Genomic DNA, 24,183 nt, shown 5'->3' on the forward strand with positions numbered 1-24,183 from the left:
GGCATTTACCCCTTCCCTTGGAGTCAGCTTTGTTCTGACTCATTCACTATTGTGTTTGTGGTTAATTTTATGGGGCAAAGCAACTGGGATAACCTTGTGAAGATCACAACAGAGTACTTTTAAGTGGCACAGGGCTACAGTATTAATTTTCAAATACATTTAGGACCAATATTGATGTTCATTTGTTCTTTACAGGAGTGTGCTTGTTTTGAAAGATAGTCAAGAGTCAAGCAAAAACTTTTCATGAGAACATCCTGCATCTATAAAGCGACTTGTTCGTTCTCAGAAATGTCCCTTTAAAAGAGCTGTTTCAAACTGGTAGGATTCATGAAACTGTTCCGCAGAAGAGATCAGTTTAATCCAGAGCCCACTAGAGCCTGTGGACATCACTTTTGTTTTGCTGACTTGGTTTCCAGTAAAGGATGGAGTTATGAAACACGGTGACATCTCTTGGTCACTGCTCAGCACCTTTGGCCTTGTGGTTCATCTGTAGTCTGCCAGCATAACTTTGACTTAGGAAGAGCTGTTATTCACTTCAAAGCTTGTCAAAGCTTCTGCTCACTTTCAGAGCTAGAAAAGTTAGTGAACTGACCCAAGATGAACAGTGTTGCCCAAAATGTATATGATGTGCAAAGCCATGCAGATACTCTTTTGGCAAACAGCTGCATTCTGAATAGTTGCAGGATCCTTTCGAGAACTGCTGTGTCCTTTCCCAGCAGCTCTCTCCTGTAGGAGCTGCTGTGCAGGCTGCTGGGGAGGCTGCTTTGTGCAGAAGGGAGGTTTGCCACTGGACAGGGCAGCCTGTGCCATCCATAATGCCTGCACGAACTATTATTTCTGGTTGCTATTTCTTAACCTTTCAAATTGCTTCATACCTCTCTTCTAACATTTCAACCAGAAATGAATTATTTCTTAACCACAGTGGAAGGCAGCACCTCTGCAATCTTGCTAAGTTTGGGATTTACCACCCCAGACCCCACCACACAATACGTTTAACCCACTCCAAATCCCAGAGCCAGCACAATGCACGTATTTGAACATAAAGCATCCAGGCTCAGGTAGAGGGAAACCTGTGCAGTACTCATCACATGCAGGGAGCTGATCTTCTGCTGTAGGTTTGGCTTAAAACCTGATTATTTGTGCAGGCTGAAACATTTGGTTTGGAGCTGGACAGGCGAAAGTGACAAACTGGAAGACTGCCTAGTGTGCTACAACAAAGGCAGAGAAAGAAGGAGCCTCTGGTATCATTCAAGGGCTTGGCTGTTTTTTTTCAGGAGGTATTTTTCCAGTTCACAGCAGGCCACTGACACCAGGAAGTGCAGCAACAGCAAGCTCAGTGGTGAAACTGCCGATGTTTGAATCTGAGGGAGATAAAGTGAAGTATTTGTTGGAGTGGCAGTACCAGGAAATGGCTGAGACATCACATGATAGAGGATGAGCACTCCGTGGCTGAGGGACATGTTTACTGACAGGCCAGACTTCCACCAGACTCGAGCAAAGGCAGTTTTGGCTCCTTATTTGAATTACCTGACCCACTTGCAGTAGGAAGTCATTATATAGACAGTAAAACCTACCCCACCCTCGGTAGGCAGACAGAGTCTTTGCCAAAATGGTCTAGCTCAGCTTTGCAGAGTATAAACTCTTGTATATTTCTTGTTAAAGCTGTCACTGCAGAGACTTTAGACGCTGCTGCCGTTCCAGTAAACTGCTCTAGTTGTTGGCATTTGATCATTGTGGAGAAAGCCTCGGGGATTTACCTCTTAGCACCACCTGGAACACACATCACAGGCAAATAATTTTCTGAGGTACAAATCACTTGCTTCTCCCCCCGATGAGAAGAGCTCCCAGGCCCTCTGGCAGGCCGGGAAGTTGTGATGGAGGATTCTGATAGCAGCTTCACAAACCCATTCATTTGAAGTGTTACTTAGAGACTCCAAGATAGTTCTTCCTCGAGTTTTTGGGCTCATTTTCTTGTTCTGAAATCTGCAGCTAACTTAGTGCACACCACATCCTTGGTGATTAATTAGTGTTAATTAATGGATGGGTTTAAAACAATGAGCCAAGCGCTTTAACGTTATCTAGAACTTCTCATGAAAAAAAAAACAATCATGTGGCTTTTGTAAGAAGTTCTAAGTGTAAATTCTTTTCCCCATAAATAGATTTCACCAAAACCTGTGGCCTGCACCATTGCTGACCTTTAGCATAACCCTGCAATTTATCACCAAAATAAGATTCAGATCTTGCTTGCACCAGAATAGAGCTGGAGAAAGTCCATGAGAAGACAGCAGATTTATATTAATGCAGCCGGTCCAAAATAGATTTTAAAGTAAGAAGGTTTATTTCAAATTAAAATGATGATGGCATTTGCTTGGACTGCTGGAATAGGTGATGACAGAAAAGGAAGAAAAGAAGAGCTATCATGTCTTCTCCTGCACACATATCTCAGTTTAATTTTGCTTATACTTTGCGAGACTTACATTAGTCTTAGATTACGTGAGGCTTCAGATACTGATGCTTAAGATACTGGAATGAGTTGGAGCAATTAATTTAACAGAAACTGAAGTAAACATTTTATTTCCTTCTAAGGTGACTTCTCAGACTCCAGGGGGTAATTTTTACCTTGGTAAAACCATGGGATGATCTTGTTTGTCCTCTGCAAAACCACTGCCTATTGGCTTAAGTTGGCTTGGTTTGCCTGTGTGCTGGGGCTAAGGTATCTTGAAGGTCTCTTCCAACCTGGTCTATTCTATTCTATTCTATTCTATTCTATTCTATTCTATTCTATTCTATTCTATTCTATTCTATTCTATTCTAGTTGACTTCTCTGAGCACCACACTCTTGCTGCCTGTCTGGGATAGGTTTAGGAGAGACCACAGAGAAGTTATCAAGGATTTGTGCTCCTGTTCGCCTGCATCATTGGTCATATATGTATGGTGTTAAGGACAACACATCTTGTTGGGCTCAACAGAGGATTTTAATGCACTAAAGGCAAAGATCCATGCAGGACATTGGCACCCAGCTCTGAAGATGGAATTGAGAAGCCTTAATTAGGCTGCTGCTTTACCTACACAGTGAACTGGAAGAATTCCTTGCCTAGCAATGGGATCCACAGGTAGCAGTAGTCTGGGACTGAGTTAGAGAGGAGAAAAAATGCTGAAGAAAAGTGTACATTTCTGTGCTTCACTTGGTCCCTAAGCCCTTTCCTTGGATCTGACCCTGAGTGATGAAGTTTGAGTATTATGCACCAGGCAGCCTATGTTTCCAAGGGCACTGGGTTTCCTTAGGGAAATAAATCAAATTAAAGTGGTTTTGGTTTGTTTTTTCATTGGACCTTGTTATTAAAGTAAAGTAGAAAGCTGAACACCAAACTGCACTGGCAGCCCAGTGCTATACTGGAGCCACACTTCCCTTGTTTCTATTCTGTTTATAAACGCCCTTCATCAACTAATCACTGTTTGGCACAGTATTAAATTTAATCACTGAACTCCAAAAGGTTGTTATGTGTCTACCTACTCCATGGTTCCTTTTGGATGGAAATTTTCTATCTCGTTTAAAGACTTTTCAAGCCCTGCCTGTCTTGGTCAGAACAAAAGGCTATTGTTTACTTTGCTTTTGTGTTATTTTCATACTCAACAAAAGATGATTATTCTGTCTCCTCAGTGCTGAGGTCCTTGTGAACATGGAGACCTTCTCTCTCCTTGCTTTACTTCCCCCGGGTGACTACAGAACAGGAAAATTGCCTTCACACAGGTGCTTATGGTTAAAATGCACAAAAGCAAATGCTATTTAGCTAAACTTTCAAGGTTTCCCTTAAAATTAAAAAGTTGATGTGAGGCATATATGAAAAAACCACCCCAACAAACCAGCATTACAGGCACAGCAGAAACAGCAATGAGATTAACACACATTTATGATTAAGAATTACATGGTTTCATGAAAGAAGAAGAGTTGCTTCCATCAAAACCTTTTGACCTTTTACAAGAGATGCGGCAAACCCACAAGTATGTCGTTGTTTGTTTGGATCCTATTATTGCCATCACATTGTAACCTAGAGAGAAGAGCTTTTTGATCCTGCAGCTCATCAGCCTGTGGGCAGGAGAGCTGGGTTCTTGTGTTTTTGAGAGCTAGCAGCCCATTCACAGTGGGTTGACTTTCAAAAGACCTATTTATTGAATGACGCAAGGTGCAAATTATGACTCACTCCACATAGGTTAGGTTTGTAAAAATCAACCTATATTCATCTTCCCAGCACCTACACAGCTGCATAATGTTTTTATTATCTCTAGGGTCCCATTAACCCTTTCAGAGACCAACTGATGAACTGGAGACTTTCAAAGCCCACCTGGATATGTTCCTGTGTGGCCTGCCCTAGGTGATCCTGCTTTGCCAGGGGGGTTGGACTCAATGATCTCTGGAGGTCCCTTCTAACCTCTAACATTCTGTGATTCTGTGATAAGAGTCCTAGACCTAGAGAAGAACTATGTTTTAATCAGTGATGATCTAGTGAAGGGCAGATTTTCTTCCCTTTGGCCAGGATTTAGGTCACAGAGTAGCCCAGCCCAGCAGCCTGGGTTTGAACATTTCCTCCAGTTCTTTCAGCACTCATAAAATGCATTGATTGCTGGTGTTAGTTGCTGATATGTGGCACTGTGTTTTCCAGGCATCAACCAGATGGACCAAGTACTCTTCAGTCTCTGAGTCCTCTAATGATCTTGCAGTGATCCTGTAAGTAGTTGTTGTTTGTTATGAACAGCTTTCTAAGCAGAAGCTTGGTGCTAGACCAGTGCATTTCAATAGCTGAAATGTTTCCTTGTATTTCCCACTTGTATTGCAACCTGCAGATTGAAGGCGGATTTAAGGGCATGGGAGCAGTTTTTGCTGTGTTCCAACCCCTCACCATGCTCTCAGTAATGAAGTTTCTCCTAGTGTCCAATCTAAACATCTCCTGGCACAATGTAATCCATTTCCTGTTGTCCTGTACTGGTTATTTGGGAGAAGAGACCAACACCAGCCTCACTCCAATCTGCTTTCAGGTAGTTGTAGAGACCAATAAAATCTCCCCTTAGCCTTCTGTTCTCCAGACTAAACAACCCCACCTCCCTCAGCCTCTCCTCATATGACATCCTCCAAACCTCTCACCAGTCTCGTTGCTCTTCTCTGGACATGCTCCAGCACCTCAATGTCTTTCCTATCCTGTGGTGCCCAGAACTGAACCCAGTATTCAAGCTGTGGCCTCACCAGGGCCAAGCACAGGGGCACCATCACTGCTGTGCTCCTGCTGGCCATGCTGGTTTTGATCCAGGCTAGGATACTGTTGGCCTTCTTGGCCACCTGGGCACACTGCTGAACACACTGAACATGAGTTCAGCTGCCCATCAACCAGCACTCCGGGATCCTTTTCCACCAGGCTGCTTTTCAGCCACTGTTCCCAAAGTCTGGAGTGTTGCTTGGGGTTGTTGTGAGCGAAGTGCAGGACCCAGGACTTGGCCTTGTTAAACCTCATCCCACTGACCTCATCCCATCAACTGAACCTGTCCAGATCTCTCTGCAGAGCCTTCCTGTCCTACATCAGGAAGTTTGAAGGTTCAGATGTGGTTTCTAGACCCATGTCCATGAGGAATGTCTTCTAAACTGGTGGAAATGTTGTACAGCCACTTGTTCCTGTATTTCAGCTGTCCTTCCTCTCAGGAAGCCTGGGTTACAAGGGAAGGAAAACCCTGAGTGACCCCTGTACATGGCATTGTGAAAAATGGTGATTGCTCAAAACAAGGGTGTTCCCTTACCTGAATGGATTCATTTCTCCACCTATTTCTCTGCCATACACATTACAAATAATGACAGCTATTGCAGAGCTGGCTGGCTGGGATGCACACTGAGAACTCAAGTGTCTCTTCATTGACCCCTTGTCTGTAGTCCTAACTCAGCAGAATTTTCCTTGTTTGGTAGTATGGCCAGACTAGAGGAGGGACCAGAGGGACCATGCCTTCTCTTCTTAGTGTGCATGAAATAAATCCTGCAATGTTAAATCAAACACTGAAATTAATTTACTTCCTTTCTGTTCATAAATACTACTTGTTGGCTTTCTGCAAGCCGCACTATGCTGCTCCTTGCAGAGATTCCTACAGAAAGGAAGTGGCAGAATTACTTGTAAGATTATTTACTGCAAACTTAATGTGAAAAATGAACATTGGCCAGGTATTTGTCCACGTCTTTGCTCAAGGAACACATATTACCCTGGGACTTTCATGGTCAATCACATCTAAGCATAAAATGTGAGTTTCAGAACACCTGTAGGGAGCAGACTGGAATTGAGTATAAAGATATATATGCTGTTGGTTTGAAGCCCATAATAAAACTTAGTGAATAGTAGATGCATTTAAAGGGAATTATGATCTGCTCCTGTTTAATCCTTGAAAGGAAAAAAGCACATTCGCCTGTGAGCTCCCTGTAATGCTTTGTACGTTGAGACAAAACAATGAAGGCTTGCTACAAAACTCACTGGACTCAATAAAAAGACCCCCAGTTTGTAACCTACACAGAAGGCTGTTATGGCAGCTGCCACCTTTACTAACACACCAGGGTTTGGAGCAGGTTCCTCTAGGGCTACAGCAGTGACAGCCCCTAAGTCTGGCTGGCAGAGCCTGCTATTCCCTGTGGAGCAGGCACAGAGGTGGACCTGTAGCATGCACTCACCTGGGCCTTACGTCAGTAAGTCTAGTATGTGCTGTTCCACTTGCAGCTCTTGTAAATTCAGCTGAGAAATAAGCTGCTTTGTCACTTCATGCCACTGCTGAAATATGATCCAAGGCCCAGGTAGATTCCAGCTGTGATCTTGCTCTGTGGTTATGAACATACATTTATGTTCTCAGGACATTAGAGCTCCTTCTACACAGGCAAAAATTGTAAAACCAAAGTGAACAACGTCCTCTGTGTACAGTGGAGTTATTTCAAGCGCCTGGGGGTTTGAACATAAGCAGACACAGTGTTCACATACAATATCAGCAAGGCTTCCAGGTTTTGGCATTTAAAATCACAATTAAATACACAGCAGATGTATTTCAAGCAACTTTATGGAATGCCATAAGCATCCTGAAAAGGATCCTAGACAAAATCAAGATTCACACTAAGAATTGTTTTCTTGTGTGTGTGCATGTGTACCTCAGTTTTTAGTAATGAAAATGCTAACGAGCCAACAGTAAAGGGCAGAAGGGGTCTTGCTCATTGCAAGCTATTGTACAACAAAAAAGGCTTCTTTGGGGCAGAGTTTACAGTCTGCATGGCTCTGTTCAGGTAATTGTTTTAACTTCCTGAGCAAGATTTTCTTTAAAAAAAAAGAGGTGAAAAAGCCCCAAACAAGTCTGGAAGGTGAAAAATACTTTCCTTCCTCAGCACAGGAACAGACACAATAGATTCAAAGTCTCTCCCTGGCACAATTTTGCCTGCCATGGCACTACCTGAACTTTGTTATATTTAGCAGAAGAATGGCTCTGCTGCATGGTCAGTCAGCTGTTCCCACCGTCGCCTCCTGACAGCATGCCCTGGATTAGGAAATTGTACATTGTATGGTGTACCTTTAAGCAACACGGTGTTTACAAATACATCAGGCACCTCTTGTGAATGTGTTTCAGGCATTAAGCTGAGGTGAGAGGCAGAACCTGAATCTCAAGTTAAGGATTTAATTACAAAGCTTTTCTTCCTCTTTATATTTTTTTCTGTGCTGCTTGTAAAGCTTTGACAAAAAGAGTTCCTCAGCTTCTTTGGGGTTTGATTTGGGGTTTTTTAGTACCTGAATTTCTCTTTAATCAACTGCTTAGTCTCCAAAATGCTTTGACACGTTGTTCTGCCATTGAGTGGAATTTCCTCAAGGATGCTCAGCCCTTTCTTAGCCTTAAGATGGGATATAAATTGCAGTCTGATTTTACTCAGTTCTTAAATCCATCTCTTCAGGACACTTTAGCTATGTATTTTGTTCTGTGCATGTTCAAGCCCTGTAGCCGCCAGCTGACCCACATCATGATGCTCAGCCAAAACAAATCCCCCCCCCGCCCCCAGCTTTCTTAGGTTTCTCTCAGCCCCTTCCTCGCCATAGGAGTCATACATGGTTCCTCTTCCTTTTTTCCCCCCACCTCTCACTTTTGCATTCTGAGGCAATTATAAATTCATGTGCAGTTTTGGGGGTATTTGTAGAGAATTCACCTTCTTTCTCATGCAGGGGCCAAGGAATGGCTAGTCTTTTCTGGAAACTACCACTGGGATTGTTTCTTAGGAGTCAGGGCTAAGTGAGAATTAGGTTCCTGCCCTGAGTTAAGCAGCACCCCACATTAGTGATCCTGTGTCTCAATCAAGGCAGGAAAAAGCAAGGAAACAGTTTGCTTTGTCCTCCTTAGTGTACAAACCAATCCAGTGGGACTGGGAAGGAGACATCTGCCAGGAAAGAGGGAGACAGAAGATATCTTAGGGTTGCATGTTTCCTGTGGCTCTGCATTTGGTTTGGTTTAGTTTTCCTTTCCCCTCCCCCTTACCACAATCCCAGACTGTAGGAGCCCTCTTCTCCCCTTTACCTGCAATTTCCTTTAATTAACAGGAACTTTGCAATCTGAGGGATTCTGCATTGCTAGTTGTAGCCTGACCCCGCCACAGCTGCAATGCCATGCTGTCAAACAAAATTTAAAAGTCCTTCTTGTTGTTGAGTTTTTGGTATTTTTTTTGGTTGGTCAGGTTTTTTGTTTGTTTGTGGTGTTTTGGTTGGTTGGGGGTTTTGTTGTTGTTTTTACCTTGCATTTCTTCCCTTTCCCTTCCATTCCTGCTAAGTGTAGCCCCAGCAGCTCTCTTCCCCATATGGAGCATCAGACACATCCCCCCAGGCCTCCTACTGAAATATTTATCTCCCTGAAACATGACCTTGAGCTGGATCTGACCCCTCCTGCAGGTGCTCAGCTCAGGTCCAATTAAGAGCTATTCCAGAGGCTGAAGGGAGCAGAAGATATGGTGCAGTTTCAACACTTACCCTGAGTTTAGGCTAAATTGGATGTTAATTGTAGTGAAACTGCTGTGGTCTTTCTAGTTGTAAGTGATCTTGTGTGCTTATTGCTTTGCAAGAGCAACTCAGTGATTTCTTCATTTATACAACCAATCTGAAACTGTCCTAAGTGTCTAAGGTTTGTAATTGCTGCTAGTACAGAAATCTAATGGGAAAAGCAGTTGGGGTTTGTGTCCAGAATGCTGTCCCCTAAATGCTCTCTCCAGCTCCTGTGCCTTGCTGAACATTGCAGATAGCTTCTCCAGTGGTGGAAACATGGAGCTTCTCTGAACATGGTACAGACCTGAATAATCTCTTCGCCTCTCCAGCAGCACAGAATTGTTCCTTGTCTTTCATTTGCCCATGGTTTGCCCAGGCTGGTCAAAGCCAACCAAATGCAGCTCTTTGGGCAAGTCTCTCAGAAGCCACTGCACCTCAGTGTTAGGAGGTTGAACTTGCTATTCAAAACAGTTCCCCACACTCCCTGACATTTCTTCCTATGGGTCTTTGTAGACTGTTACGACTTCCCTTCCTTGTTGTTTAACCTAGCAATAAGCATTTAGCTCTGTCTTCATAAATCATTTCCCCTCAGCTCTTTACCTGCCTGTGCCCCTAAGAATGAATCACAGACTAAGGCTCAGTGACTGCTCCCTGCAGGATTTCATTGGTGACAAAAATCATTGCTCAAGCCGTGGTTTAATTCCTGGCATATTGCATGATCCTTTGCTGATTACACTGGCATAAGGATCTATATCAGGAGTTTTCTGAGTTTCTTTCTTATGTCCTCCCATATTCTCTTTAGACTTGTTCTACCTCTTCCCCCAACTTTAAAACTCTTCTCCCCAAGAGCACATCTTCTGGGAGTAATGTTCCTGCTGCCTCTGCTCCCACTTCTTTCATTCCTCGCTCTTCCCAGAAGCACTTCTCTTTGGACAGAAGCTGGTTCCCAGAGGCCAGCTGCAAGGTGGGCTTCTACTGGATCAGTGTCTGATGGGTGCAGCTCCTTGGAGCATAGTAAGGAAGAGTAACTGGCTGGATTCAAACCTCTGCAGCCCAGATCTGTGGCAGGAGCTGATGGGCAGGGAGCTTAGCAGCCACCTGGGAAAGCATGAGGAATTCTTGCCCCTCCTGTAGACAACTCTCTCCATTTGCAGAGTGACTTATCTAGGATTTCAGGATCTTTAGGATCTTTGTGGTGAGGCCACAAAGATGAGGTACTGTTGATTAAGACATCTGTGAAGGTATGTGGATCTTAATTTAACTGCCACAAAGTATCACCAGGAAGAATTCAGGAGAACCCTGAAAAAGGTGTGTTTATCCAGTTTATTAGGATGCTTACAGTGACTACAGCAAGGATTGAAAACAAGCAAATGTGTGAGGCACAGGACTTAACTTCAGGGTGCAAATCAGACTTTGACTTTTAGGAAGAAAGAAACTTCTTGAGGGCAGATTTGCCCATAGCTGCCTGCTGTAAACTTCCTTCTACCTTTTTTTTCCCCTTCCTTTTTTTTTTGTCAAATTTTTGTTCATATTTACAACCACAGATGGAAGAAGGACCACAGAGCTCTGTAATCTGTCAGAGGATATCATGTCATCAGCATAGAGTATCCTGCCATCACGTGCAAAGTAGAGTGGTGTTCTCTTTTTATCTGGTTAAAATTTGGAAGCGGCAAAATGATCATGAAAGCAAGACAGGATGTGATGGAAGACATTCCTTTGCCTAAAAAAAAATCAAAGCATTTAGACAAACCTCCAGACCATGTTGCATTTCTTTCCTACTTCCACACTCATTTTAGCCCCTCCACTCTCATCTCATTTTGTTACTGTATTAAATGTGGCTGATCACTGCAAGGACTTTCAGGATTTGTCAGTGACATGGGCATTGAGGCACCCTCAGCAAGTCTGCAGATGACACCAAGCTGTGTGGTCCTGTTGACATGCTGGGGGGAAGGGGTGGCTTCCAGAGGGAGGTGGACAGGCTTGTGAGATTGAAGATTCAAAACGAAACAGAGGAGATCTCCTTGGAAATGTCCCTATTACCACTATCCTTTCTTCTTTAAAAAGCATGAAGACTGAAGCTGTCTGTCTGATAGAAACAGGTTCTGCACTGCTATTGTGGAAACGAACCTGGCTGGACTGCAGTTTGAGAGTAGACTGAAAGGTTGCACTAGGTGATCTTTGAGGTCCCTTCCAACCTGGTATTTTATGAATCTATGAAAACTAGGATCTGCAAAACTCTGCTGTAATCCCTCTGACCTTGCATAATGTAGGGAGAAATGTGGGACCAAGCTAATAAGCTGTGTGTTGGCTGAGGGAAACAGTTGCAGCTTTCCTTAGAGTACCTGAAGGGGCCTACAAGAAGGCTGGGGAGGGACCATTTCCAAAGGCCTGCAGTGATAGGATGAATGGCAATGGTTTCAACTAGAGAAGAGGAGGTTTAGATTGGATGTTAGGAACAAGTTCTTTACCATGAGGGTGGTGAACACTGCAGCAAGTTGCCCAGGGAGGTAGGTTGAGGCTCCATCCCTGGAGATATTCGAGGCCAGGCTCGACAAGGGTCTGAGCAATCTGAACTAGTGGAGGATGTCCCTGCTGACTGCAGGGGGGTTGGTCTGGATGACCTTTGGAGGTCCCTTCCAACCCAAACTATTCTATGATTCTATTATCTTATGATTCTCTGCTGTGAGAACATGAGAATCCTTAGTTTAAGGTTGATCGTATGAACTGCTAAATAACCTCATGCCCACTGACTCAGGGCAGCATACTTAAGCCAGGCAAGAAAATGCTAATTACCTCCTATAAAACATCTTTCCTCTTGAATCTGGATGGACTGTTTTGTCCCTTGAGTCTCCTTGTTTTCATTTGACCCAGCCTCCACAGAAAATAGTAGGAGCTAATGTTCTGATCTTCCTGGGAAAGGAATGGGACCCTGACTTTAACAAGGAGCTTCTGTGAGCAGACTGGTGTGAGAGGTGTTGCTCAGCAGTGCAGCCAGAACAGGAATTCTGTATGAACCACAGGCTGATGGCAGTTCTCTCAGTCCTGATCAGGACAAGACATGTAGCAGACAGATCCATACTCTCTAACAAGCAGAAGCAGATATTTCTGTAGCTTGCTTTGCAAGCACCTTCCCTCAGAGATGGTGCATTTAGAGCACCAAGAGTTGAGAGAGATATAAGACTTCCTGTCTACTTCCCAGGCCATTTCTAAGTAAAAACCAAACCAAAATAAACCCCAAAACCAAACAAAAGATGTAGAATTCAGCTGACTTGAACACCAAATAGAATACTTCTAAAAAGCCATTTATTGAGTGGTGAGGATGCAATTAGAAAACTTCTGGGAGTTTTTAAACCAATGAATTGTGGACACAAAATCCTTAGTACTTCGTACCTGTAGCTGAAAAGGGAACCATGTAGCTCTGAATGTCAAATGTGGCTTAACTCCGCTTCGCAGCTTGTTTTGTTTTGGTTTGCTCTGTTTCATTTCCCTTTGTGGCATCAAGCTCTGACCCTGAAAGGTGAGGAAGTGAAGGAAATGGAAGAGTGAAATTTGGGGAGTCAGATGCTAACAAGCCACGAGGCAGTCTGTTTGGTTGTGACATTGAAATATAAGTGGACTCCTCAAATGAATTACTTTGGAACCCACTTACTTATGCATGTGGACTCCCTTAAGCATCAGCCTTACATGATGTCACCAAGATGGCATTTAGGCTTGATTTACATTGGCACAAAACTAGCCATAAACTGCACGTGTGCCCAGAGAAAGCCCCTTCTCCAACAGAGCATGTTTATAGAAACAGGAAACATGGCTGTAGCAGGAGCACCCCCAGCCTCTGCTGTGTCAACAGCATCACAAACATAGGTATCCAGGATCTGCACACTGCCTTCATTTTCCATGTATTTCAACTCAGTCAGTAACTTGGAACACCATTAGCAGAGATTAGTGGTTGGGTTATGGGGGGGAAATGACTTATGATGTGAGATTTACTCCACTAGAGATGTGTATCTGAACGAGAGCCACAATCCACATTTTAATCTTTCCCTTTCATACTCTATCTAATCTGTGGCTGGTATTTCATGCTGATAATCTCTCTCTTTCCTTCGCCTGCCCGCCTCCCCCACACCCCCTTTGGAGAATGAGGGCACACTAGATTAATTACATCTTATTCTGTAGTCACATAATTTATCCTTCAATAAGTTTGTGCTTTCCTGTCTGAACAAATATGAAGCCTTCAGGTCACATTTAGGGAATTGTAAACTCTTCATTATTCTTTATAGTATATTAGAAACAGTTAAATATACATAAGCACCATTCAAGAGTTCTTGTAGGAACTATGAAGACAGACATAAATGAAGATCAAAAAGAGAAGAGCGTTTTTAGTGACTGAGAAAACCTTACTCTTTGCTTCCTCAGATGTATTTATTTGCATACTCACTCATCGACCTGTTTGAGTTCTGAGGTGCTATAAATAGGCACAAGTAACCTTCTCTGTGATCCACTTGGATCTGCTGTCCCCATAATGAAATAAGATAGGTTTATGCTTTGAGTATACAGCATCCCTCAAACAGCTTCTCTGTGACACTGAAACCCTTCCCAGAAGGGGAGAGATGGTGAAGGGAGCCATCAGGCCCCTGTCTCCTCCATCTGGATTGACCTAAAGGCAATCTAAATGAGCTGCACACTGTAGGAGTTCCCTTTTGTAACATCCCTTTCTTCAGGCTTCTGAAGAAGTCTGTAGCAGAGGCAGTGTTGTTGTGTACACAGAACAATCTTATCTAAGTTTCTAAGGAGAGTCAATGATGCAGGAGGAATCCTTTTATTTTCCTGTGCTGTACACCTCCCTCTTCCTCTCTCTCAGTTGGAAGAATCCTTATGTTGGTATTTAAATGCTCCAAGAGATATTTTTTTAGGGCACATCTCACGTTGGCAGTTGGAAGAAACAAAATCTTCATGTTGTCTTGGAGAGACTGAGATGAGATGCATGTGAATCCTGAAGCCCAACTGCAAAATTATAAGTGCTGTTTGTCAACGAAGATCAGCTTCAAATAGGAGCTAGTACCCAGTCCTTTAAGTGGAAATGCTCTACCTTTTGCACCTTTTGAGCTGACAGAAGGTGTAAGCATTGCTCACAGGAGCATGGTCTGATCACACTAACCTATAGCATTCGTGAAGTAACTCATAGTTTGGTCTATTCTCACATCTACTGAAAACCAGCAGTAACTGGGTGTTGCAGTTCTTGCTTGGTGGATGTTGGTAATCTCTGGGACACTTTGAGCAGGCTGGAGGAGTAGGACTGTTGCTTGCTGAAGACTTACTCTTCCTTTGGAGATGGTATGGCAACATATTTCTATCTGGGAAATACAGCTCCCACATCAAGTGTCTTAGGATTTGTTTATTCATTGATTGCAAGTCTGATAAATCTGTCCAAACGTTTGTAACTTAGAGCATGAAGAGCAGAGCCAAACCACCTCACTTGGTGTTCTACTGCATGAAATATTTCAAGTCTGATTGCTGAATGTAGCTTTCATTGTCCTGGCACAGTCACTGTTCTTAGGGGATCACAGGCATTAAAGACAGCTGGTGTGTGCTGTTTGGGCTGAGACATCTTCTTAGCCATTCTGTTGGAAAACTGCTTGCAGGTAAAGGCTTGGTTTGAATTATCCTCCTTTGCTGTTTGTTTTAGAGGCATTCTGTTGTGTTTGGGACAATATTAGAACAGAATAACAGGCATGCTTATCAGCAGGATTGGGAAACAGATACTGTAGTGCTGAGTGGGTGTCATGGGGGAGGGTTTTTAACTTCCCTGGATCAGTGCCCAGCTCAGGAGTAGCTGGTAGGAAAAATCATGTCGGCAGAGAATTGCATGTTGGGTCTCTGTGGGTGTGAGCTGAGGACACCCCACAGAAGCCTGTAAACCCATCTCTGCAAGAATAGCAGGCACAGGCACCACAGTCCTCAGGAGCTCTCTGATGGCAAAAAGGGCTTCCTAGTCTGCCTTGTCAGAGCAGTGGCCTTCAGATACACAAAGATCTGTTTATTAGAAACTAAAAGATTTCTTTCTAGCAGGCAAGAAACAGGATGTTTCCAAAACTCTACAACATGTTCTGACTGTTTGAGAGAAATCTTTCCCTTTCAAATGCGTTGAAGTGCTTGCATCTGTTCCTGCTCACTGCCCTGACCCACATGAATCCACCACCTCTGAAGGACTTACATCAATCAGTCAATTTGGATGAATAAGAGCTGCTGGCTGTAGCACTGGGCTTGTGATGTTTGTAAGGACTCTGACAGTTGGGAGGTCTCTGAAGGTGCATGTTAGGCAGTTGCTAGAAACCAGATGACTTCTTTTATTTCTGCACCTTAACTTTCACCTGAAGTACAGTTCGTGAGGTTGTATTGTCCATGTATTTGTGTGGTGAGTGTGTGGTTTTAACACTGAGCTTTATTATAGCCCTTAACAAATTCTCATATGTCATAATCTTTAGGTATAATAACTTAATTTTTTTCCCCCTGTGTGTACTTGAAATTAGTTTGCATGATAAATGTAGAGCAATCAGAACAGGATATGAAACAGGAATCTCTGGAGTGAGCACGAGTAGGACACAGATGTAATAGCCTTCAAAAGCACTCACTACTTGCTGACGTTTGTCAGTAAGGGAATGGGCTGGAATCCCTGCCCAAGCAGATGTGTTGCAACAGGCAGAGGAAGAGATCAGTCTTAATGTCCCTTGATGGCTTCTCCTGAAGATTTGAGGTTATGCCAGCTGCTGCTCTGACCGCCAGCCTTCGTCTCTTGTTCCAGACTGGGTCTGAATGAAGAGTTTCTTCCCAGCCCTGATCTATGCAGCAGACATTTGATGGGAAGCTGGGTGAGGAAGCAGCAGATTCTTATAACTGGACCTTGCCTCTGTTTGCAAGAAAATTCACCAGTGGGAAAAAATATATTTATGCTCCTCTTGTACATAAAGTGTAGAAACTCAAGAGCTCCACACAACTCCAATTGAGTTGGTCACACGGGTTTGCAGGCCACACTGCAGCTTTGCCCCAGAGCATCTTACACTATGATTCAGCTCCAGCCCCTGCTCCTGCATAACCTTTACCCTTTCTCCTTGCACTCCCGCAGATCCCTCCATCTTCCTTATCTCCCATACCCCACATCTGACCCCTCTGTTCTTGGTTTCAGAGTGTCTCCTCCAGAAGCTGGACTAATGGACAGATCTGTCAAGAGCTACAGGAAGGGAACAGGGGTTATCTGAGTGTGCAGGTTATCTAAGGGATTGCTCTCCAGAAACAGTATCTGTAAGCAGCACAAGTTATCCCAAGCCACAGACAAGTAGAGGCTGGGCCGGTGAGTTCATCAGAGCCGGCTGTCTTGTGGATGTGGGTGAAAGATGAGAAGTCTGAAAATAGTGGTAGAGTTGCCCTGAAGCCAGAAAGAGGTGCCTGTGATTGAGAAACAGGGAAAGAAAGTTATTTTTTTGGGGCCTTTGAATTAACTTCCTTGGTATGGAAGGGCTTCCTAGATTTTTTTCAGCCAGTTTCATACCCAGAAGGGAATTATTTGGCAGCAGATCCAATATACACGTGGGATTTGACTTTGCAGTGAGTCTGCCCTGTGACAAACCCCCTCCAAAAAGCAATCAGCAAAGTTTTCCTCAGATTGCAAACTGTGTCTGCACCCAAGTTGGACTCCTGCTTGCTCATTCCTCGGCTGGGTTTGTCGAAACTTCACAACATTTAGTCTTGCTTTTCCTTGCAGTGCTGAGTCACTCTCTGATTTGAGTGAAAATCAAAATGTTTGTTACTGTAAATTTTGCTAGCCTCTGTATGAAAGCCAAGGGGGGAAAAAAACCCTGCAATATCAGTTTGCTAAAAAAATTGAGGTTTTAGAAGAATTTTTCTCCTCAACACTTTTCTGTGTCACACTTGCACATACTTTGCTTTCACTGTCACTTGTGGTCTCTTTAATTATACCATGGCAATCTGAACTGTGGCAGGATCAGACACAGCAAAAGCATGACCAAAGGAAAACAGAAGTTTTGGTGGTTTGAAATAGATTTTTTTTCAACATAAGAGTTGACTCGTCCAAAAAGACAACAAAACATCCTTCTGTCTGCTAATATTTCTCTCAGTCCTGCAACAGGCTGCAAGATTTTTATCTCAGCCTGAGCTCTTTTTGGCTGTTTATAAAACATTATTTGGGTGTGTAGAGAACACTGGTCTCTAATAGTTCTGAGGCTTGAGGTTTTAGCACTGTAGTTCCTTATTTCTGTCCTTGTTCATCCTGGTCAGGTAGGAAACACACAAAAGGTGGTTGGAATGGATCTGTACCCATGGAAGCTGGATGGCAGTGCAGAGTCATGATATATTTTGATCAGGAGATGCTCACCTCAGGCAGGCAATGAAGCTGGGAGGGGTCTGGAGAGCAGGTCTTAGGAGGAGCAGTTGAGGTACCTGGGGATGTCTAGTCTGGAGAAGAGGAGGCTGAAGGAAGACCTCTGTGCTCTCTACAGCTCTCTGAAAGGAGGTTGGAGTGAGGTGGGTATTAAGTCTCTTCTCCCTAGTATCAGGTGATAGGATGAGAGGGAATAGCCTGAAACTGTTCCAGAGGAAGTTCAGCTTGGATATTAATAAAAATGTCTTTCCTACAGGAGTGGTCAGGCAGTGAAATAGGCTGCCCAGGGAGGTGGTGGAGTCACCATCCCTGGTGTTGTTCAAGAAACGTGTAGACATGGCACTTGGGGATGTTGTTTAGTGGTCATGCTGGTCTTAGGTTGGTAGTTGGACTCAGTAATCTCAGAGGTCTTTTCCAACCAAACCGATTCTATGATTCTACATCTGCTGAAATCCCAGAGTCCGGGGGATGTGCTGGGGAACCCTGAATATCAACCATCAGAGTTGAGCTAACAAGCTGGGCAACCTCAGTGGTGGCAGAGCTGTAGCTTTGTGGCTGGAGCAGAAAGCAGGAGACTGCAGTGCCTATGGTGACTGGTGGGGTACATACACACCGCAGAGCTTTCACCGGGCTCAGGGTATTGCACAAATACAGCCAAGGCCGTAATTTGATGGATTGCACTCAGAGGAAAATGTAGTTTTTGGAATTCTTTACTGGTGATGAAACAGAAGCCAGAAAGAACAGTGTTGGGTTTTGTGATGTCAGTGTGAGCTGGCAGAGCTGGCAATATGAAAAGTTATCCTTCAATTACAGGCTAAACAAATTTAAAAGAAGTCACCAAGACACAGCTGCTATGGAGCCCCATATTTGCCTCAGAAGCAGACAGGCTGCTGAAAAAGTCTATAAGCTGTTGCCTCCTCCCTCCCTTGAAAAATGAGTCTCTGTCACATGTTAGAGCTGTACAAGTAACAGGAACAAAACATGTAGGTGTTCTGAATAAAGTCATTAAACAACAGGCTGTTTGCTAAGCACATCAAGTTCTGGACAAATTCACACTCTAGCTCCTGTGTTTCATGTGCTCAGGTGATGAAGAACACTGCAGAACTTCCGTCAGGAAAAATTGTGTTCCTTGCCTTGAATCAAAGTGTGATTCAGATTGAAAATGTCACTGAGACATGGGCTGTAGTGAGACTCTATGACCACTGCTTCCAACCACCCTGCAATTAGAAAGGGCTTTTGTTGGTGATGGATGAGCTCAGATAATCTGTGCAGGGCTGAGATAAGAATGAAACACTGCTTTCATCAGAAAAGAGGGTAGTTGATAAGCCATGAGTGGAAAAATGTGACATTCAGTGATTCTTCATTAAAAAAGGGCACTAGCAATGATGTAGAAACATTTCATGGGTAGAAGTCTGTCCCCTCAAGTGCTGAAATGGATGGAAAGACACTTCTGAAATGTTTACCTTTTTTTTGTCTTCTAGATGATTTTTCTAGCTAGCCTCTTTCTGAATGTTCTGTGATCTGTGATATATTGATGGCATCATCTCATTATCCCATAGGATAATAATGATAGATGATAAAGAAAGATTAAATCTTAAATGTATCTATTCACATACACAACATGGCACCAGTTTTGTCCATGCTATTGGCCACCAACTCCTATGTCCAGGAGGAAGCATCCAGCCCTTAGCCACTGTTTAAACACTAGGGAAGTTTGGGGACTTCTGGTCTTGGGGTTGAAGGCCCCCACCAGTGTTGCACTTTCTGCACAGTCCCACGCAGGTTTGAACCTCCCTACCTTCTCTGCAGAGATTTTAAAATGCCATTACTGGGGATGATTCATCGCCCACGTCAAGAGGGAGGAATTCAAATCAGCTGGGAAGCAATGCGCTCTCCGATGGGAACAGGAGGAGATAGGGCTCCTGGCAGTGGGAGAAGTGGGGGAGGAAATGAAACCACTGGTGGGGAGAATGGGGTTCTGCAGCATGGAAGGATAGGAGTGTAGTTAAGTGGGGCAAGAATGTGAGAGCAAGGCATTAGCAGTGGGGAAATGGAAAATGGATGGGCAACGCAGTGTTGGGAACAAAAAAAGCCTGGCTGTTTCCATGAGGACACCCAGCTTGCCTGTTTGAGGTGCCACTTGTCTTTCTGGTTCATTCCAAAACTGATAGCCCTTTCTGGAAGACATTATGCATTTCTGGCCATATCCATGCAGGCCACAGCAATGGCATTAACATTGCCATAAATTCATAGAATCGTAGAATGGGTTGGGTTGGAAGGGACCTTAAAGATTGTCCCATTCCAACACCCCTGCCATGGGCAAGGACACCTTCCACTAGATCAGGTTGCTCGAGCCCCCATCCAGCCTGGCCTTGAACAACTCCAGGAAGGTACATCCACAACCTTCCTGGGCAACCTGTTCCAGTGTCTCACCACCCACACTGTAGAGGGTTTCTTCCTATCTCCAGTCTAAATGTCCCCTCCTCAACCTTCAACCCATTCCCTCTCATCACTACAAGCTCTTGTAAAAAGTCCCTTCCTGGCTTTCTTGTAGCCCCCTTCAGGTACTGGAAGGCTGCTCTAAGGTCTCCCTGGACCCTTCTCTTCTCCAGACTGAAGAGCCCCAACTCTCTCATCCTGTCCCCCCAGGGGAGGTTCTCCAGCCCTCTGATCATCTTCGTGGACTCCTCTGGATCTGCTCCAGCAGTTTGATGTTCCTTTTACCAGCATAAAAGCACCAGAACTGGATGAAGAGCTCCAGGTGGTAGTGGTTGAAATGGTAGGGGTTGGAAGGGACTTCTGAACATCATCAAGGCCAACCCCCATACCAAAACAAGATCACCTATGGCAGGTCACACAGGAACACATCTGGATGGGTCTTGAAATTTCATCTCCAGAGAAGGAGACTGTGTCTAGAGAAGGAGACATCATGGAGCCATCACCTCCATGAGTTGCTGGACAGCCTTTTAGTTCCTTGCAGGAAGCAGTATCCACAGGTGGCACCTGACACACACCACCCCTCAGTGTTCTCTGAATGCACTGACTGTAGAGCTGAGCAGCCCAAAGCAGGAGGTGGAAGAGATCTGCAACAGGAAAGAGAGGATCAGGGGGAAGCAGCTTTGCTTGCATAGATGGTTGAGGGTGTTTTGTTAGGAACCTGCCTATTTTTAATGGATACTTTGCCTTCTCTCTTTGTCTGTGAGATGAACTCTTGCCTCCTGTTGCTCACCTTCACTACAGCTTGATTACAAGGTGCAATTTTAAGCCCACGATGTTTTGGATATGCTCCTGACCTGCTTATCATTTCCAGTGAGGGTTACCAGAGAGGGAGCACCGGGTGCTGGCCACTAGTGGAAATGCTTTTGTGACACGGCCCAAGGTTCTAGGGATTAAATGACTTCTATTTTCTTTTAGGATTGAGAAGGGGATTGGCCGTGGCTCTTGGTGCCATGGTCTAGTCATGAGGTCTGTGGTGACAGGTTGGACTCGATGATCATTGAGGTCTCTTCCAACCTTGGTGATACTGTAACTGTACTGTAAAGTTCTGAGCAGACCTTATTGTAGCCTTCCAGTATCTGAAGGGGGCCTACAAGAAAACAGGGGAGGGACTTTTTAAGGTGTCAGCTAATGATAGGACTAGGGGGAATGGAACAAAACTAGAAATGGGTAGATTCAGATTGGATGTTAGGAAGAAATTCTTCACCATGAAGGTGGTGAGACACTGGCACAGGTTGCCCAGGGAGATAATAGAAACCTCATCCCTGGAGATTTTTAAGGCCAGGCTGGATGTGGCTCTGAGCAACCTGATGTAGTGTGAGGTGTCCCAGCCCATAGCAGGGGAATTGGAACTAGATGATCTTTGAAGTCCCTTCCAACCCTAGCAATTCTATGATTCTATGATGTGAGCATTACCACAATTGTCTACATCAAGTAACCACAAATCTGTGATAGGCTTTTCCAGGATGTTCCTAGGATACTTTTTTAGAGTGCTCCCCATGGTTCACAATCTTGAGAATGCAGACAGGTTCCACTTGATTGTTTCTTCAAGCAATCGAGTTTGAGAAAATGTTTTTAGCGATCCTCCTATCTGGGAACTGGATCCCACTCAGCTTGCAGAATAAATCTCAACAGTTAGGAGGACCACAGTGGACTGAAAAAGCCCAGAGATGAAATATCACCCAGGTGTAAAATGCCTGGCTTGCACTAGTTGCTGTTTACATTTACCTGTGTGTTTACTGCAAAGGTGGTGCAGAAGTACCAGCTGTTTGGATAAAATCAAAACATGGCCATTCCTACAAGTGAGAGGGTGAAATCAGATAGATTCCAGCTGCTAAATTTAGATGGGTTTACCATCTTCTAAATAGCATTGGTTTAGGAATGAGAAGGTTAAAATGGAAAATACCTGCTCTCCATTATACATGAGACTGGAAGCCAGCCAAAACGTTGGGCAATCTGCTCTCCTGCCTCTGGAGCAGAGGGAGCACTGACACAGCTGTCTGCACCGTGTGGCTACCGAGGAACTTCCCATGTCCCTGACAGCTCCTATTTTCTGATCTCTCTCCTTTCTGAGAGGGTTCAGAATGCTTCTGGAGTGCATTCTCTGTGTTTTGAGATAAGTGGTGAAGAGGAAACGTCTCGATTGTTTTTTTTTCCTGTTAGCTGTTGCGGAAGTCTTTTCTTACTTCCCTTCTTAAATCCACATGACTCTCAGGAGTCGAGGAGCAGATAGGTAAGCACTAAAAACAAACATCCCAGAGCTGAGCCATCTGCTGTGTGGAGGAGGGCTGACTCCTACGGCTCTGATCTCAGCACCACATACAGCATCTGTGAGGGACTGGGGACGGTGGCAGCAGGGGTGTGCAGCCTGGTTAGCCACAGGAAGAGCTGGCAACTAAACACCTTGGGGGATGAAGTGTCTGATGCCCAGGCAGCTTTCCATAGCAGCCTAAGATGCAGAGACAGCCCCGGGGCAGTGGGAAGGGGTCTGGGGACACATCTCTGTTCATTACTAGAAAGCATCTTTCATGGGCAAGTGTGGCTTGAAGTGTTGTCTTTGTTCCCTGTAAAAAGTGTCTGTGTTTAGCCTGTATCTGGGGTGAGCTACAGCAGTCACCTAATGACCCCTCCCCAGCCAAGAAGAGGGATCAGGAAAAGGAAAGCCATAGGTCAAATTTAAAATGGATTTAATGAAATAGCCAAACTAAGACTAATGGCAGTATAAAGTAGACAGAAGTTATACACAGCCCAGTGAAGTAAAGCAGTCACAATAAACAGGAAGGCAGTCCTGGGGAGCACAATGGTAAGCAAGTGTCTCCAGGGGTGGGAAGAAGCAGGAGGGGAAGGAAGAAGAGGAAAAGGAGGAGGAGAAGGAAGAGGAAGAGGAGGAGGGCAAGGAAGAGGAGGAGGGCAAGGAAGAGGAGGTGGAAAAGGAAGAGAAGAATCAGGAGGATCCCAAGCAGGAAGCCCTCCTTCCTCAACAAACTTCCTACTTCATACTGATGATGATGTTTCTGGTGTGGGATACACCTGTAGCCAGCTCTGATCAGCTGCTATGGCTGACTCCAAACTGTTAACAGCCTGCAGACCATGGCTGGCCTAGGGTTCTGTGGCAGTGAAACCAAGACAAAAATTATTGCAACGAAATAATTGGCCCAACTGAGTTTCAGCTTCCTTCCTTAACAATCTGATGGGCACAGTGTTCTATAAGAAGTTGAGGGGAGGACAGAAACTCCTCATGGCCACTCTCCTGGGAGCTTTTTCAGGCTCTGTCAATGCCAGAAGAAAAAAGAAAAGAAAAAAAAAAAAAAAGATTGCCAATGTTAGTTTCCTTGAAAGCTACAAGGTTTGCAGACAAACCAGCCCCAGAGCCATGTTGTTCCAAGCTCAGCCTTGCTCTGCAGTGGCACTGCCAGCCCTGGGATGAACCTGCTAACTCCTCAGACGTCTCTTGGGCAAAACCAGCTGGGCTTCCAAAAAACCACTGCTCCATTTTCTGTCTGTTTTGGGGTTATATTTATCCCTCACTCTAGAGCTGCTACTGAGAGAGACCTTTTCTTGCTAGGAGTGAAACAGATATTGCTGTAGATGGAAAGAGATGAACTGTCACAGAGCCAGCAATAAAATTGTGAGTGCACATCAAGCTGTTAGGCAGTGACCCCCTACTCTCCATAATGCCTTTTACCTGCTGCCTCCACTTCTTAGTGAGACCAATGATACTACCTAAGGATACTCCTGAAGGCTTAAGTAGTTCATATTTAGAGCAAGCTTCAAAATCATAAGTGGCTACAGAATTGCAGACTATTATTATCTGCCACGTGGGAAGGATGCTCCAGGTTTCTGTGAGATTTAAAGCAAAGTAGAAAATTAGGCTGTTTACAATTCACTGGAAAAATAAGTTTCTATAGAAACTACCACTTCAGAGGTATTTACATTTCTCTACTGTGAAGCAGCTCAAGAAAGTGCATTTCCCTAAATAGCAAATCAAAGTTGTTACACTTGGTATAATAAGATAATGTTTACAAAAGACTCTGTGTGTTCAAAGTATTATTAGGGGGCTGCTGTAGAAACTGTGGATCCATTGAACAAATCCTAAGAGACTGAACTCTTTTCATAGGAGAAGTCGTGGAATCCTTGAATGGCTTAGGTTGGAAGGGACCTTAGATATCATCTACTCCAACCTCCCCCACCATGGGCAGGGATGCCTCTCAGCTAGACTCAGCTGGTCAAGGCCTCATCCAAGCTGGCCTTGAACACCCCCAGGGAGAAGGCAGC

General features: G+C 44.4%; 1 protein-coding gene across 3 annotated transcripts in view; it reads left to right on the forward strand.

Annotated features, from left to right (window-relative positions):
* FGGY (FGGY carbohydrate kinase domain containing) overlaps positions 1-24,183 on the forward strand; it is a 356,970-nt gene that overhangs the window by 84,446 nt on the left and 248,341 nt on the right. For all 3 annotated transcript variants that reach the window (XM_068140722.1, XM_068140721.1, XM_068140717.1), the window contains exon 5: positions 4,662-4,726. The gene's annotated coding sequence lies outside the window, so the exon portion shown is untranslated. The remainder of the gene's footprint in view (positions 1-4,661; positions 4,727-24,183) is intronic.

The sequence above is a fragment of the Melanerpes formicivorus genome, unplaced genomic scaffold, assembly GCF_026170545.1.
Source record: "Melanerpes formicivorus ecotype bairdi unplaced genomic scaffold, bMelFor1.0.p_v2 SCAF_7, whole genome shotgun sequence".
Taxonomy (NCBI): Eukaryota; Metazoa; Chordata; class Aves; order Piciformes; family Picidae; genus Melanerpes; species Melanerpes formicivorus.